This window comes from Oncorhynchus gorbuscha, linkage group LG04 (genome assembly GCF_021184085.1).
Source record: "Oncorhynchus gorbuscha isolate QuinsamMale2020 ecotype Even-year linkage group LG04, OgorEven_v1.0, whole genome shotgun sequence".
Taxonomy (NCBI): Eukaryota; Metazoa; Chordata; class Actinopteri; order Salmoniformes; family Salmonidae; genus Oncorhynchus; species Oncorhynchus gorbuscha.
Window position 1 is genome coordinate 81,605,526 of NC_060176.1, and position 17,558 is coordinate 81,623,083.

General features: G+C 46.8%; 1 pseudogene; it reads right to left on the reverse strand.

Annotated features, from left to right (window-relative positions):
* LOC124033430 overlaps window positions 1–15,986 on the reverse strand; it is a 64,538-nt pseudogene extending 48,552 nt beyond the window's left edge.
* Between the last annotated feature and the right edge of the window lie 1,572 nt (window positions 15,987–17,558).

Genomic DNA, 17,558 nt, shown 5'->3' on the forward strand with positions numbered 1-17,558 from the left:
GTGTGTGTGTGTGTGTGTGTGTGTGTGTGTGTGTGTGTGTGTGTGTAATGGTATCCTGTCCCTTTCCTTTACCCTGCTCTGTAGTTTGCCGTCTTAAAAAGGTTCTCAGTGAGAGAGAGTCACCACCACAACAAAACAGGAAGCAGAGGTTGTGAAATGTGCATGTAGACCTTCCCAAGGCTGAGACAGGCAGGCAGCTAGGGGCTATCCTCAGATTGAAATAAAAAAACATGGTTTATGGATTCAACTAGTTTAGCAATAGCATAAACTGTTTAGGTCCTAGCTAACACTTGTTTATGAACTGAACTGAAGCCTGTATTTGGGTGAAGACAGTAGATAGCTGCCTAGCTAACACTTGTTTATGAGCTGAACTGAGACCTGTATTTGGGCAGACAGGATCATTTTAGCCTGTCTTATCTGTTTAGGTAGCCACCAGGAAACACTTCCAAAATGGCACTATGAGGCCCAATGCACCTCATCGGGTCCATGTTGGCCCCAAGGCATTGGCCCAGTGTGGCCAGCTCTCACCTTGCCTGAAAAAAAAGCCCAATCTTTTCCCAGAAAACCTAATAATTTTGGGTTTGTTTATATTTGTCCTGTTACACACAAGTGTGTAATTGAAATGTTTATTTTTTATATGCCAACTCTCCCTGAGACACCACCAGGGAGTGGGACATCACCAGGGAGTGGGACATCACCAGGGAGTGGGACATCACCAGGGAGTGGGACACCACCAGGGAGTGGGAGTGGGACACCACCAGGGATTGGGACACCACCAGGGAGTGGGACACCACCAGGGAGTGGGACACCACCAGGGAGTGGGACATCACCAGGGAGTGGGACACCACCAGGGAGTGGGACACCACCAGGGAGTGGGACATCACCAGGGAGTGGGACATCACCAGGGAGTGGGGGGAGTGGGAGTGGGACATCACCAGGGAGTGGGACACCACCAGGGAGTGGGACACCACCAGGAGTGGGACATCACCAGGGAGTGGGACACCACCAGGGAGTGGGACAACACCAGGGAGTGGGACACCACCAGGGAGTGGGACATCACCAGGGAGTGGGACATCACCAGGGAGTGGGAGTGGGACACCACCAGGGAGTGGGACATCACCAGGGAGTGGGACACCACCAGGGAGTGGGAGTGGGACACCACCAGGGATTGGGACACCACCAGGGAGTGGGACACCACCAGGGAGTGGGACATCACCAGGGAGTGGGACATCACCAGGGAGTGGGAGTGGGACACCACCAGGGAGTGGGACATCACCAGGGAGTGGGACACCACCAGGGAGTGGGAGTGGGACACCACCAGGGAGTGGGACACCACCAGGGAGTGGGACATCACCAGGGAGTGGGACATCACCAGGGAGTGGGACACCACCAGGGAGTGGGAGTGGGACACCACCAGGGAGTGGGACATCACCAGGGAGTGGGACATCACCAGGGAGTGGGACACCACCAGGGAGTGGGACACCACCAGGGAGTGGGACATCACCAGGGAGTGGGACATCACCAGGGAGTGGGACACCACCAGGGAGTGGGACACCACCAGGGAGTGGGAGTGGGACACCACCAGGGAGTGGGACACCACCAGGGAGTGGGACATCACCAGGGAGTGGGACACCACCAGGGAGTGGGACATCACCAGGGAGTGGGACACCACCAGGGAGTGGGACAACACCAGGGAGTGGGACACCACCAGGGAGTGGGACATCACCAGGGAGTGGGACATCACCAGGGAGTGGGAGTGGGACACCACCAGGGAGTGGGACATCACCAGGGAGTGGGACACCACCAGGGAGTGGGAGTGGGACACCACCAGGGATTGGGACACCACCAGGGAGTGGGACACCACCAGGGAGTGGGACACCACCAGGGAGTGGGACATCACCAGGGAGTGGGACATCACCAGGGAGTGGGAGTGGGACACCACCAGGGAGTGGGACATCACCAGGGAGTGGGACACCACCAGGGAGTGGGAGTGGGACACCACCAGGGAGTGGGACATCACCAGGGAGTGGGACATCACCAGGGAGTGGGACACCACCAGGGAGTGGGAGTGGGACACCACCAGGGAGTGGGACATCACCAGGGAGTGGGACATCACCAGGGAGTGGGACACCACCAGGGAGTGGGACACCACCAGGGAGTGGGACATCACCAGGGAGTGGGACATCACCAGGGAGTGGGACACCACCAGGGAGTGGGACACCACCAGGGAGTGGGAGTGGGACACCACCAGGGAGTGGGACACCACCAGGGAGTGGGACATCACCAGGGAGTGGGACATCACCAGGGAGTGGGACACCACCAGGGAGTGGGAGTGGGACACCACCAGGGAGTGGGACATCACCAGGGAGTGGGACACCACCAGGGAGTCGGACATCACCAGGGAGTGGGACATCACCAGGGAGTGGGACACCACCAGGGAGTGGGACACCACCAGGGAGTGGGACATCACCAGGGAGTGGGACATCACCAGGGAGTGGGACATCACCAGGGAGTGGGACACCACCAGGGAGTGGGACACCACCAGGGAGTGGGAGTGGGACACCACCAGGGAGTGGGGGGAGTGGGAGTGGGACATCACCAGGGAGTGGGACATCACCAGGGAGTGGGACACCACCAGGGAGTGGGACACCACCAGGGAGTGGGACATCACCAGGGAGTGGGACATCACCAGGGAGTGGGACCCTACCAGGGAGTGGGACACCACCAGGGAGTAGGACACCACCAGGGAGTGGGACACCACCACCAGGGAGTGGGACACCTGTTGTATTCAGCATTTCACTGTAAGGTCTACTACACCTGTTGTATTCAGCATTTCACTGTAAGGTCTACTACACCTGTTGTATTCAGCATTTCACTGTACGGTCTACTACACCTGTTGTATTCAGCATTTCACTGTAAGGTCTACTACACCTGTTGTATTCAGCATTACACTGTGAGGTCTACTACACCTGTTGTATTCTGCATTTCACTGTGAGGTCTACTACACCTGTTGTATTCAGCATTTCACTGTGAGGTCTACTACACCTGTTGTATTCAGCATTTCACTGTGAGGTCTACTACACCTGTTGTATTCAGCATTTCACTGTGAGGTCAACTACACCTGTTTTATTCAGCATTTCACTGTAAGGTCTACTACACCTGTTGTATTCAGCATTTCACTGTGAGGTCTACTACACCTGTTGTATTCAGCATTTCACTGTAAGGTCTACTACACCTGTTGTATTCAGCATTTCACAGTGAGGTCTACTACACCTGTTGTATTCAGCATTTCACTGTGAGGTCTACTACACATGTTGTATTCAGCATTTCACTGTGAGGTCTACTACACCTGTTGTATTCAGCATTACACTGTGAGGTCTACTACACCTGTTGTATTCAGCATTACACTGTGAAGTCTACTACACCTGTTGTATTCAGCATTTCACTGTGAGGTCTACTACACCTGTTGTATTCAGCATTTCACTGTGAGTTCTACTACACCTGTTGTATTCAGCATTTCACTGTAAGGTCTACTACACCTGTTGTATTCAGCATTTCACTGTAAGGTCTACTACACCTGTTGTATTCAGCATTTCACTGGGTTGGATTGTCGGCTCCTCCCCCAAGCTAACACACTTGAATACTGTTACACGACATGTAGAAATATTGAAACTGTTTGCAAAACAAGGTTCTTCAGCGGAGGCTGAGTTTTGGATATATTCCATACCGTTCCACTATTACATCTACATCAAAGGAGGCTGCTGATGGGAGGACGGCTCATAGTAATGTCTGGAACGGAGTCGATGGAACGGCATTAAACCACGTGTTGGATATATTCCATACCGTTCCACTGATTCCGCCCCAGCCATTACCACGAGCCCGTCCTCCCCAATTAAGGTGCCACCAGCCTCCTGTGATGTCCATACCAGCTAGAACACTTTTACAATGCTATATGATACCGGTAGCTTCTAGCATTAAAAAGGTGCACTATGCCGAAATCGCTCCGCCATTTCCTGGTTGATACAATTCTAATAGTTCCTGCCCTAATTTCAGTTTATGTACCAAAACAAGTCAGTATAGTGTAGAGAATCCTTGTGCCATCTAAACCGCTGTGAAATATATTTTCCATAACCCAAAATTATTGTATTTTCAGCTGTTTGAAACTGGTGTACAAAAACCGAAAAAATAAATAAATAAATACATGTAAATACCAAGCTTAACAGGAAAAGATAGAAATAGAACAGATCTACGAGGTTCTTAAGACGTCAATGACAACGACAGATCTATAACTGATATTTCTGTGTGAAATTGATAGGGTCGTCAAAACGGTTAGATACTGCAGCTTTAAAACTGTAGGCCTACTTTCCTTGTTACAGCTGAAGCAAACGTCAATTCACAACCCTAGTGCTGCGTTTGAGATGACATGCTAACTAACATGCTAACCGTAATGTCAAATATGCTGATTTCAAAGATGACTGACAACAAAAACGTAATTTTTAATTCCCCTTAGGTCTCCCTCGCCACCAAAACCGTCATTATTAATTCCCCTTAGGTCTCCCTCTCCGCCAAAAACGTAATTATTAATTCCCCTTAGGTCTCCCTCGCCGCCAAAAACGTCATTATTAATTCCCCTTAGGTCTCCCTCGCCGCCAAAAACGTCATTATTAATTCCCCTTAGGTCTCCCTCGCCACCAAAAACGTCATTATTAATTCCCCTTAGGTCTCCCTCGCCGCCAAAAACGTCATTATTAATTCCCCTTAGGTCTCCCTCGCCGCCAAAAACGTAATTATTACATTACATTACATTTAAGTCATTTAGCAGACGCTCTTATCCAGAGCGACTTACAAATTCCCCTTAGGTCTCCCTCGCCGCCAAAAACGTCATTATTAATTCCCCTTAGGTCTCCCTCGCCGCCAAAAACGTCATTATTAATTCCCCTTAGGTCTCCCTCGCCGCCAAAAACGTAATTATTAATTCCCCTTAGGTCTCCCTCGCCGCCAAAAAACGAATTCATCTCCACGTCTGGTTTCTACATTTCCATAGCGACAAAGTCTGATTCCACAGCCATTCTCTGTCTGCAAATGACATCACTACTCTTAAAGAGACAGCACACATTTTTATAAAATAAAGAGATTTGCTTCTTAATGTGCAAATGCTGTTGATCAGTATAATAAAAGCAGTTTCCTAAATGGAAGGGAATGTTTGTCATCATGAAATCAGCTAAAAAAAAGCAGAGTAACTATTGAATAGACCTAGGTTACATCTTGATTTACCCAGTTTATCAATAGAGATGTACTATTCAAATTAATTATTACCATGATGATGTTTTGTAGTTAGATTGGTTAAAAACGAAGTCAAACTTGATTGGATGATTTGATTCATTAATTCATATATGGCTGTCTCTCAATAAATAAAAAAAATGGACGTAACTTTTTTCAAATGTAATCATATTGAAACCCAAAAGATGCCCAACTTCCAGGGCAGTAGCTGAGTTTATCTGTCTGGATCAAGTGCCATTCTGTGCCTTCTTTTTTGTTGTGGTATTGTCTTGGTATCGAGTATCGTGATACTAAACCTGGTAAGGAAGCAAACAATTCTGACATTGTGACCACACTAGTGCAAGCCACTCCCCCAAATATTCAAATGAGACCCCGCCTCAAGCTGAGTTTAGTGTTGTGCTGGCCTGTGTTGGGCTGGTGTAGGCTAGCCTGTGTTGGGCTGGTGTAGGCTGGCCCGTGTTGGGCTGGCCTGTGTTGGGCTGGTGTAGGCTAGCCTGTGTTGGGCTGGTGTAGGCTAGTCTGTGTTGGGCTGGTGTAGGCTACCCTGTGTTGGGCTGGCCTGTGTTGGGCTGGTGTAGGCTAACCTGTGTTGGGCTAGCCGGTGTTGGGCTGGTGTAGGCTAGCCTGTGTTGGGCTAGCCTGTGTAGGCTAGCCTGTGTTGGGCTGGTGTTGGCTAGCCTGTATTGGGCTGGTGTAGGCTAGCCTGTATTGGGCTGGTGTAGGCTGGCCTGTGTTGGGCTGGTGTAGGCTAGCCTGTGTTGGGTTGGTGTAGGGCTAGCCTGTGTTGGGCTGGTGTAGGCTGGCCTGTGTTGGGCTGGTGTAGGCTGGCCTGTGTTGGGCTGGGAGTACATACAACAACACACATTTTCTCTCACCACCAGAATGGCTAGCCTGTGTTGTGTCAGACAGACCAGTACCGCCAAACAGTCAGCTACAACAGGCTCTGAATAGGCAAGAACACACCTGGGTTCAAATACTATTCGAAATCTTTCAAATTATTTTATAATCTGCATCAGCCTGCCTGTGGAGTCAGATGCATCGGGTTTGCAATTTCTCAACTATTGGTCCTGCTTCCATCGCACCAGGCAAGCTCAATCAAACACAGGTTAAGTATTTAGAAAGATTTAGAGTAGCATTTAAACCCGGGTCTGGATAGGAGTACAACGCTAGTCTTGCCTGTGACACACTGTCCATATGCTTCAATACCCCAGAGAAATCTGTCACCCGCTGATCAAAAACCCAACTCGATACCCCATGGGACTAAATACTTCCTGTTTCTGATTTGTTTTCCCACAAGTGATCAAAATTAATTTATAGAGGTACATTCTGTCCCCTAGAGTAAGCCCCCCCCCCTGTAAACAGCTTGCAACCAGACATATTGTGGGCTCTGGGGGCACGTGGGCTACGAAGCTCTTTTCGAAACATCCCACTCTACTAGCCTGCAATCCTCCCTGACACACCAGCCCACCCTCTCTCCGTCGCACAGCTCAGACCTCTCTGGACCATGCAGAGGGTCAAAGCCCTGACAGACCCTGTGTGTAGCTGGCCCAACATCAAGCAGAAAACACAGTAGAGCTGGGCAACTGCCTGCCACCCCCGTTTCTATTTCCAAATCTGGTGTCACGCGATTACATGTTGTGCAGTCCTCCTCGCTATGACTCGTCGGGAAAGCACGCGCTTTATTAGGCTACAGATTAAATAAGTCACGGTGAACATCACAGGGTGGCGAATGTGAGAGGTGATGAGCTTGATGCTCCTTTCCAATGAATATCCAGGGTCTTATTCCGGTGACACAGTGATCGATGTTTGTCTTTTGTCCATAATAATCTCATCATGTAGGCTATATGTGCGCCTCGCACGCTGTTGGAGAGAGGACATGTGCCAATAACAGAGTGGGCACACTCGCTATATATATATATATATATATACATACATATATACATATATATACACACACATATATATACATATATATATATATACACGTACACACATATATATATATCTATATATATATATATATACCTACATATACATATAAACATACATATATATACACACACACACATATATACATATATATATACACATACACACACACATATATATATATATACCTACATATACATATAAACATATACATATATATACATATATATACACATACACACATATATATATATACATATAAACATACATATATAAATATATATACACACACATATATATATACACATATATATATACCTACATATACATATATACACATATATAAATATATATACACATATATAAATATATATACACACATATATATATATACACATATATATACACATATATATACACATATACATATATTTATACACATATATATATACATATATATATACACATACACATATATATATACATACATATATATATACATACATACATATACATACATATATACATACATATATACATATATATATACATATATATACACATATACATATACATATACATACATATACATACATATACATACATATACATACATATATACATACACATATACATATATACATACACATATACATATAAACATACATATATACATATATACACATATACATATATATACACATACATATATATACACATACATATATATACACATATATACATACACATATATACATACATACACATACATACATATACATATATATATATATAAAATGTAAAATTTTCTTGTAACAAAACCACCCGTCGAGTTGAAAAAGGGAATGGAAACCCATGTAATGTTTATTTGTTATTTGGGAATTTGAACCGCAAAATATATTTTTATGGCCACTTCGTCATCACGCACAGCCTTTTCTCTGTCAGTTTGATCTATGGTGGAAAAATGCAGTTTTTTTTATTGTCAAAAATTTCAAAGTACTACTTAAGTACTTATTTTTTGGTATCTGTACTTTACTATTTATATTTTTGACAACTTTTACTTCACATTCTTTACATTCCTAAAGAAAATAATGTATTTTTTACTCCATAAATTGTCCTTGACACCCAAAAGTACTCATACACTTTGAACACACATTTCCTGTCCTGCTAATTCACACACTTATCAAGAGAACATCCCTGGTCATCTCTCCTGCCTCTGATCTGGCGGACTCACTAAACATTAAAAGCTTGGTTTGTAAATGTTGTCTGAGTGTTGGGAGCGGGCCCATGGCTATCCGTACATTTAAGACAAAAAGAATAAAAATGGTGCAGTCTGGTTTGCTTAATAAGAATTCTGAAATTATATATTTAAGTAACAAGAGTTTAAAGAAAATAATTCAGCAATTACATTTATGTTTAAAACCTTTTTTGACTTTTACTCAATTAGTATTCACTTTTTACTTTAGTTATTTTCTATTAAGGGTATCTTTACTTTTACTACAGTTTGACAATTGGGTACTTTTTCCACCTCGGGAATATCCAACAGGTTATGTATCTACAGGAAGTGGAACTATTCCCTATATAGTGAACAACTTCAGGCCAGGACTGGATCTGGTCAGAAGTTGTTCACTATATTTAATTTTTGACCCTTATTTAACTAGGCAAGTCAGTTAAGAACAAATTCTTATTTACAATGACAGGCCTACCAGGGGACAGTGGGCCTTGATAAGAAGGATAATGACAGATTTGTACCTTGTCAGCTCAGGGATTCGATCCATGCGTTTCAGATTCCATGGAACAAGTCATTAAATTAGAATTCATTCCAAGTCCAAGATATTCAACCGATTTAATTCTTAGTCCAAGATATTCAACCGACTTCATTCTTAGTCTAAGATATTCAACCGACTTAATTCTTAGTCTAAGACATTCATCAGACTTAATTCTTAGTCCAAGATATTCAATAGACTTGGTGGTGAAACACATTCCAAGATCAAAACTTTTCTTCACTCATTTTTCATGTAGTTGAACCTTTACGAAAACCATAAATGTTTTTCATTTCACCAGTAATCCAGTAGGAACATTGTAAAGAGATGTTCAATGGATCAGGCCATGGCCATTTCATGTTACAGTAGCGTTCAATGAAAAATGAATTGGTAAAATAAAGTGTTAGATTAAAAGTGACGTGATTAAAATGAGATGAACAGCCTGCAACCTGTGATCTAGCCACGAGACTGTAGTCTGAATGACCAGCCTGTACCCTGTGATCTAGCCACGAGACTGTAGTCTGAATGACCAGCCTGTACCCTGTGATCTAGCCACGAGACTGTAGTCTGAATAACCAGCCTGTACCCTGTGATCTAGCCACGAGACTGTAGTCTGAATGACCAGCCTGTACCCTGTGATCTAGCCACGAGACTGTAGTCTGAATGACCAGCCTGTACCCTGTGATCTAGCCACGAGACTGTAGTCTGAATGACCAGCCTGTACCCTGATCTAGCCACGAGACTGTAGTCTGAATGACCAGCCTGTACCCTGTGATCTAGCCACGAGACTGTAGTCTGAATGACCAGCCTGTACCCTGTGATCTAGCCACGAGACTGTAGTCTGAATGACCAGCCTGTACCCTGTGATCTAGCCACGAGACTGTAGTCTGAATGACCAGCCTGTACCCTGTGATCTAGCCACGAGACTGTAGTCTGAATGACCAGCCTGTACCCTGTGATCTAGCCACGAGACTGTAGTCTGAATGACCAGCCTGTACCCTGTGATCTAGCCACGAGACTGTAGTCTGAATGACCAGCCTGTACCCTGTGATCTAGCCACGAGACTGTAGTCTGAATGAACAGCCTGCACCCCGTAATCTAACTACAAGACTGTGTAGTCTGAATGAACAGTCTGTACCCCGTAATCTAGCCACAAGACTGTGTAGTCTGAATGAAAGTAGGCCACATACCATCATCATCAATGACATCAAACTTAATGCCTGTTGGCCAATTCTCCAGTTGGAAGACTACAGCCACTGACTACAGACTACAGCCACTGACTACAGACTACAGCCACTGACTACATACTACACCCACTGACTACAGACTACAGCCACTGACTACAGACTACAGCCACTGACTACAGACTACAGCCACTGACTACAGCAACTGACTACAGACTACAGCCACTGACTACAGACTACAGCCACTGACTACATACTACAGCCACTGACTACAGACTACAGCCACTGACTACAGCCACTGACTACATACTACAGCCACTGACTACAGACTACAGCCACTGACTACAGCCACCGACTACAGACTACAGCCACTGACTACATACTACACCCACTGACTATAGACTACAGCCACTGACTACAGACTACAGCCACTGACTACAGACACAACCACTGACTACAGACACAAACACCGACTACAGACACAACCACTGACTACAGACACAACCACTGACTACAGACACAACCACTGACTACAGACACCACCACCGACTACAGACTACAGCCACTGACTACATACTACAGCCACTGACTACAGCCACTGACTACAGACTACAGCCACTGACTACAGACTACACCCACTGACTACAGACTACAGCCACTGACTACAGCCACTGACAACATACTACAGCCACTGACTACAGACTACAGCCACTGACTACAGACTACAGCCACTGACTACAGACTACAGCCACTGACTACATACTACAGCCACTGACTACAGACTACAGCCACTGACTACAGACACAGACATGACAGCCCACCATCTATAGCAGACACCTGGGCTGACTAGCTCCACTAATACAGACACAACCACTGACTACAGACACAACCACTGACTACAGACACAACCACTGACTACAGACACAACCACCGACTACAGACACAACCACTGACTACAGACACAACCACTGACTACAGACACAACCACTGACTACAGACACAACCACCGACTACAGACACAACCACCGACTACAGACACAACCACTGACTACAGACACAAACACTGACTACAGACACAACCACTGACTACAGACACAACCACTGACTACAGACACAACCACCGACTACAGACACAACCACTGACTACAGACACAACCACTGACTACAGACACAACCACTGACTACAGACACAACCACCGACTACAGACACAACCACCGACTACAGACACAACCACTGACTACAGACACAACCACTGACTACAGACACCACCACCGACTACAGACACAACCACTGACTACAGACACAACCACGGACTACAGACACAACCACCGACTACAGACACAACCACTGACTACAGACACAACCACTGACTACAGACACAACCACCGACTACAGACACAACCACTGACTACAGACACAACCACCGACTACAGACACAACCACTGACTACAGACACAACCACTGACTACAGACACAACCACTGACTACAGACACCACCACCGACTACAGACACAACCACTGACTACAGACACAACCACTGACTACAGACACAACCACCGACTACAGACACAACCACCGACTACAGACACAACCACTGACTACAGACACAACCACTGACTACAGACACAACCACCGACTACAGACACAACCACTGACTACAGACACAACCACAGACTACAGACACCACCACTAACTACAGACACCACTACTGACTACAGACACCAGCCACTGACTACAGACACTGACTACAGACACAACTACTGACTACAGACACTGACTACAGACACAACTACTGACTACAGACACTGACTACAGACACTGACTACAGACACTGACTACAGACACTGACTACAGACACAACTACTGACTACAGACACTGACTACAGACACCAACACCACAGACTACAGACATTGACTACAGATATTGACTACAGACACCACCAATGACTACAGACACCACCACAGACTAGACACCACCACAGACTACAGACACCACCACAGACTACAGACACCACCACTGACAACCACAGACTACAGACACCACCACAGACTACAGACACCACCACAGACTACAGACACCACCACAGACTAGACACCACCACAGACTACAGACACCACCACAGACTACAGACACCACCATAGACTAGACACCACCACAGACTACAGACACCACCACAGACTACAGACACCACCACAGACTACAGACACAACCACTGACTACAGACACAACCACAGACTACAGACACCACCACTAACTACAGACACAACCACTGACTACAGACACAACCACTGACTACAGACACAACCACTGACTACAGACACCACCACAGACTACAGACACCACCATAGACTAGACACCACCACAGACTACAGACACCACCACAGACTACAGACACCACCACCAACTACAGGCACAGCCACTGACTACAGACACCAGATTACAGCCACAGACAACAGACTACAGCCACAGCTACTGACTACAGACGGCCACAGCCACTGACTACAGCCACAGACAACAGACTACAGACACTGACTACAGACACAACCACTGATTACAGCCACAGACAACAGACTACAGCCACAGCTACTGACTACAGACGGCCACAGTCACTGACTACAGACACTGACTACATACTACAGCCACTGACTACAGACTACAGCCACTGACAACAGACTACAGCCACTGACAACAGACACACCCACTGACTACAGACTACAGCCACTGACTACAGACTACAGCCACTGACTACAGACTACAGCCACTGACTACAGACACCACCACTGACTACAGACTACAGTCACTGACTACAGACTACAGCCACTGACTACAGACTACAGCCACTGACAACAGACTACAGCCACCGACTACAGACACACCCACTGACTACAGACACACCCACTGACTACAGACACACCCACTGACTACAGACACCACCACTGACTACAGACTACAGTCACAGACAACAGACTACAGCCACTGACTACATACTACAGCCACTGACTACAGACAAAACCACTGACTACATACTACAGCCACTGACAACAGACTACAGCCACTGACTACAGACACACCCACTGACTACAGACACCACCACTGACTACAGACTACAGTCACAGACAACAGACTACAGCCACTGACAACAGACTACAGCCACTGACTACAGACACAACCACTGACTACAGACTACAGCCACTGACTACATACACAGACATGACAGCCCACCAGCTATAGCAGAAACCTGGGCTGACAATCTGCACTGATACGGTAACCTTTCACAACAAACAAAGCTGTTGGATTTACCATGGCCAAATTAAAGATGGCTGGCTATTAATTTATTGAGGGGTTCCATATCTAATTGAATTGTTTGCTGTGGCTAGTGTATAAAACTCATTAATCTCCCAGGGTCCACCTTTCTGCAGCAGCTGCCCACCACACTTCACAATACAATGCTACCTTGTCAGCAGCAGTGATGAGTAATTCAGTACTGACAGCCGCTATCCATACAGCACAGAAAGGCCCTGACCCACACAAGACACACAGAGAGAGAGAGAGAGAGAGAGGACCTCACCCACACGAGACACAGAGAGACAGAGACAGAGAGAGACAGAGAGAGACACAGAGAGACAGAGACAGAGAGAGACAGAGAGAGACACAGAGAGAAAGACAGAGAATTAACAACAAAAAACAGAGCAAACCAGAATGCTATTTGTCCCTAAACAGAGAGTACACAGTGGCAGAATACCTGACCACTGTGACTGACCTAAAATTAAGGAAAGCTTTGACTATGTACAGACTCAGTGAGCATAGCCTTGCTTATTGAGAAAGGCCGCTGTAGGCAGACCTGGCTCTCAAGAGAAGACAGCTATTGAGAAAGGCCGCCGTAGGCAGACCTGGCTCTCAAGAGAAGACAGCTATTGAGAAAGGCCGTAGGCAGACCTGGCTCTCAAGAGAAGACAGCTATTGAGAAAGGCCGTAGGCAGACCTGGCTCTCAAGAGAAGACAGCTATTGAGAAAGGCCGCCGTAGGCAGACATGGCTCTCAAGAGAAGACAGGCTGTGTCTCACCGCCCACAAAATGAGGTGGAAGCTGAGCTGCACTTCATTTATTTTATTTAACTCGGCAAGTCAGTTAAGAAGAAATCCTTCCCCGGCCAAACCCTAACGGCCCCGGCCAAACACTAACGACCCCGGCCAAACACTAACGACCCCGGACAAACCCTAACGACCCCAGCCAAACACTAATGACCCCGGACAAACCCTAACGACGCTGGGCCAATTGTTTGCCACCCAATGGGACTCCCAATCACAGCTGGATGTGATACAGCCTGGCATTGAACCAGAGTCTGTAGTGACGTCTCCAGCACTGAAATGCAGTGCCTTAGACCGCTGCGCCACTCGGGAGCCTCCTTCCAAATGTATGACCATGTTAGAGACACATATTTCCCTCAGATTACACAAATCCACAAAGAATTAGAAAACAAACCCAATTTTGATAAACTCCCATATCTACTTGGTGAAATTCCACAGTGTTCCATCACAGCAGCAAGATTTGTGACCTTTTGCCACGAGAAAAGGGCAACCAGTGAAGAACAAACACCATTGTAAATACAACCCATATTTATGTTATTTTCCCTTTTGTACTTTAAATATTTGCACATCGTTACAACACTGTGTATTTACACAATATGACATTTGAAATGTCTTCATTATTTTGGAACTTCTGTGAGCGTAATATTCATTGTTTATTATCTACTTCACTTGCTTTGTTTACATTGTTTCCCATGCCAATAAATCCCTTAAATTGAGACAGAGAGAGAGAGGGACAGAGAGAGAGAGGGACAGAGAGAGAGAGGGACAGAGAGAGAGACAGAGAGAGAGACAGAGACAGAGAGAGACAGAGAGAGAGAGAGACAGAGACAGAGAGAGACAGAGAGAGAGAGGGACAGAGAGAGAGAGAGGGACAGAGAGAGAGACAGAGAGACAGAGAGAGAGACAGAGAGACAGAGAGAGACAGAGAGAGAGAGGGACAGATAGAGAGAGGGACAGAGAGAGAGAGAGAGAGAGAGAGAGAGAGAGAGAGAGAGAGAGAGAGAGAGAGAGAGAGAGAGAGAGAGAGACAGAGACAGAGAGAGAGAATAAGAAACAGACAGAGAGAGAGAGAGGGACAGAGAGTGAGAGAGAGAGAGAGAGAGAGAGAGAGAGAGAGAGAGAGAGACAGAGACAGAGAGAGAGAATAAGAAACAGACAGAGAGAGAGAGAGACAGGCCCTGACAGAGGACACACACTTGTTACCACGGGGACCCCTAGCATACACACACCGTCAACTGATGATGACTCGACGCTCCCCGACAGGCATGACACCTGCGCAAACACACACACACACACACACACACACACACACACACACACACACACACACACACACACACACACACACACACACACACACACACACACACACACACACACACACACACACACACACACACACACACACACACACACACACACACACACACACACACACACACACACGTAATCTGCTTCTGTTCAGATTATTTCTAATGGAATCCTCTGAATGACCAAACAGAGAGAAGGATAAAGGAGAGAGGGAGAGAAAGAGACAGCTGGTCTCACTGCAGTCAACTCCACCTACCTTCAAGATGCAGTCTCCTCACATCAAAAGGAGATTGAATTGGAGGAGAGAATGCTCCGAGAGAGGGACTGAACTGAACGGAGGACAGAGAGAGTCAGAGAGATAGAGAGAGAGAGATAGGAGATAGGTTCAGTGGCGGATTAATCAGCAGGTTGTGTCCGTGTTGAGTTGCTGGCGAGAGACAGAGGAGAAAGCAAGCAGGGAGAGAGAGAGAGAGAGAGAGAGAGAGAGAGAGAGAGAGAGAGAGAGAGAAAGCAGCGCAGCCACAGCGCATCAGTCTAGACTCTAGACTGCCTCTTAAAGGAAGGCATCCGCAGCTGCATCACAGCACCAGCAGGCCAATCAGAAACCAGCAAGGAGGGAGAGCGCCACAGCATGGCCAATCGCACAAAGGGAGAACAGGCAGACTGAGACGGAGGCAGCCAATCGAGTCGGAGGAAGAAAGGGGAAGGGGAGGAGGGAGGGAGAGGTGGTTCGAGCAGTCAGACCAAGGGCATTCTGAGCCCCCTCCCACCCTTCCCTCTGTCACTACGGTAACTAGTGAAGGGGGGGGGGTCGATACAGTTGCATATTGCAATATTATTTTGGACAATATATCAATACCTTTGACTCCAAAAAATATAAATATATATAAATATGTATGTTTAGGTAGCGTAAGCTGGCGCTAGTCGGCTGTAACTGTCTGTTCTCCATCTTCTTAAGTAATGAGTCAACACGTTGTTTTCTTTTATGTCCAGGTCTGATCCAAACTATTATTCTCATGCCCTCTCTCTCCTCCCTCTGCAGCAGACTAACAGTCAGGTCCATAATTATTGGCACCCTCATGCCCAATCTCTCCTCCCTCTGCAGCAGACTAACAGTCAGGTCCATAATTATTGGCACCCTCATGCCCTCTCTCTCCTCCCTCTGCAGCAGACTAACAGTCAGGTCCATAATTATTGGCACCCTCATGCCCTCTAACTCCTCCCTCTGCAGCAGACTAACAGTCAGGTCCATAATTATTGGCACCCCTCATGCCCTATCCCTCTGCAGCAGACTAACAGTCAGGTCCATAATTATTGGCCCCTCATGCCCTCTCTCAGCAGACTAACAGTCAGGTCCCTCTGCAGCAGGCACCCTCATGCCCTCTCTCCCTCCTCTGCAGCAGTAACAGTCAGGTCCATAATTATTGGCACCCTCATGCCCTCTCTCTCCTCCTCTGCAGCAGACTAACAGTCTCTCTCCTCCTCTGCAGGTCCATCCATAATTATTGGCACCTCATGCCCTCTCTCTCCTCCCTCTGCAGCAGACTAACAGTCAGGTCCATAATTATTGGCACCCTCATGCCCTCTAACTCCTCCCTCTGCAGCAGACTAACAGTCAGGTCCATAATTATTGGCACCCTCATGCCCTCTCTCTCCTCCCTCTGCAGCAGACTAACAGTCAGGTCCATAATTATTGGCACCCTCATGCCCTCTCTCTCCTCCCTCTGCAGCAGACTAACAGTCGGGTCCATAATTATTGGCACCCTCATGCCCTCTCTCCTCCCTCTGCAGCAGACTAACAGTCAGGTCCATAATTATTGGCACCCTCATGCCCAATCTCTCCTCCCTCTGCAGCAGACTAACAGTCAGGTCCATAATTATTGGCACCCTCATGCCCTCTCTCTCCTCCCTCTGCAGCAGACTAACAGTCAGGTCCATAATTATTGGCACCCTCATGCCCTCTCTCCCTCCCAGACTGCAGCAGACTAGCAGACAGTCAGG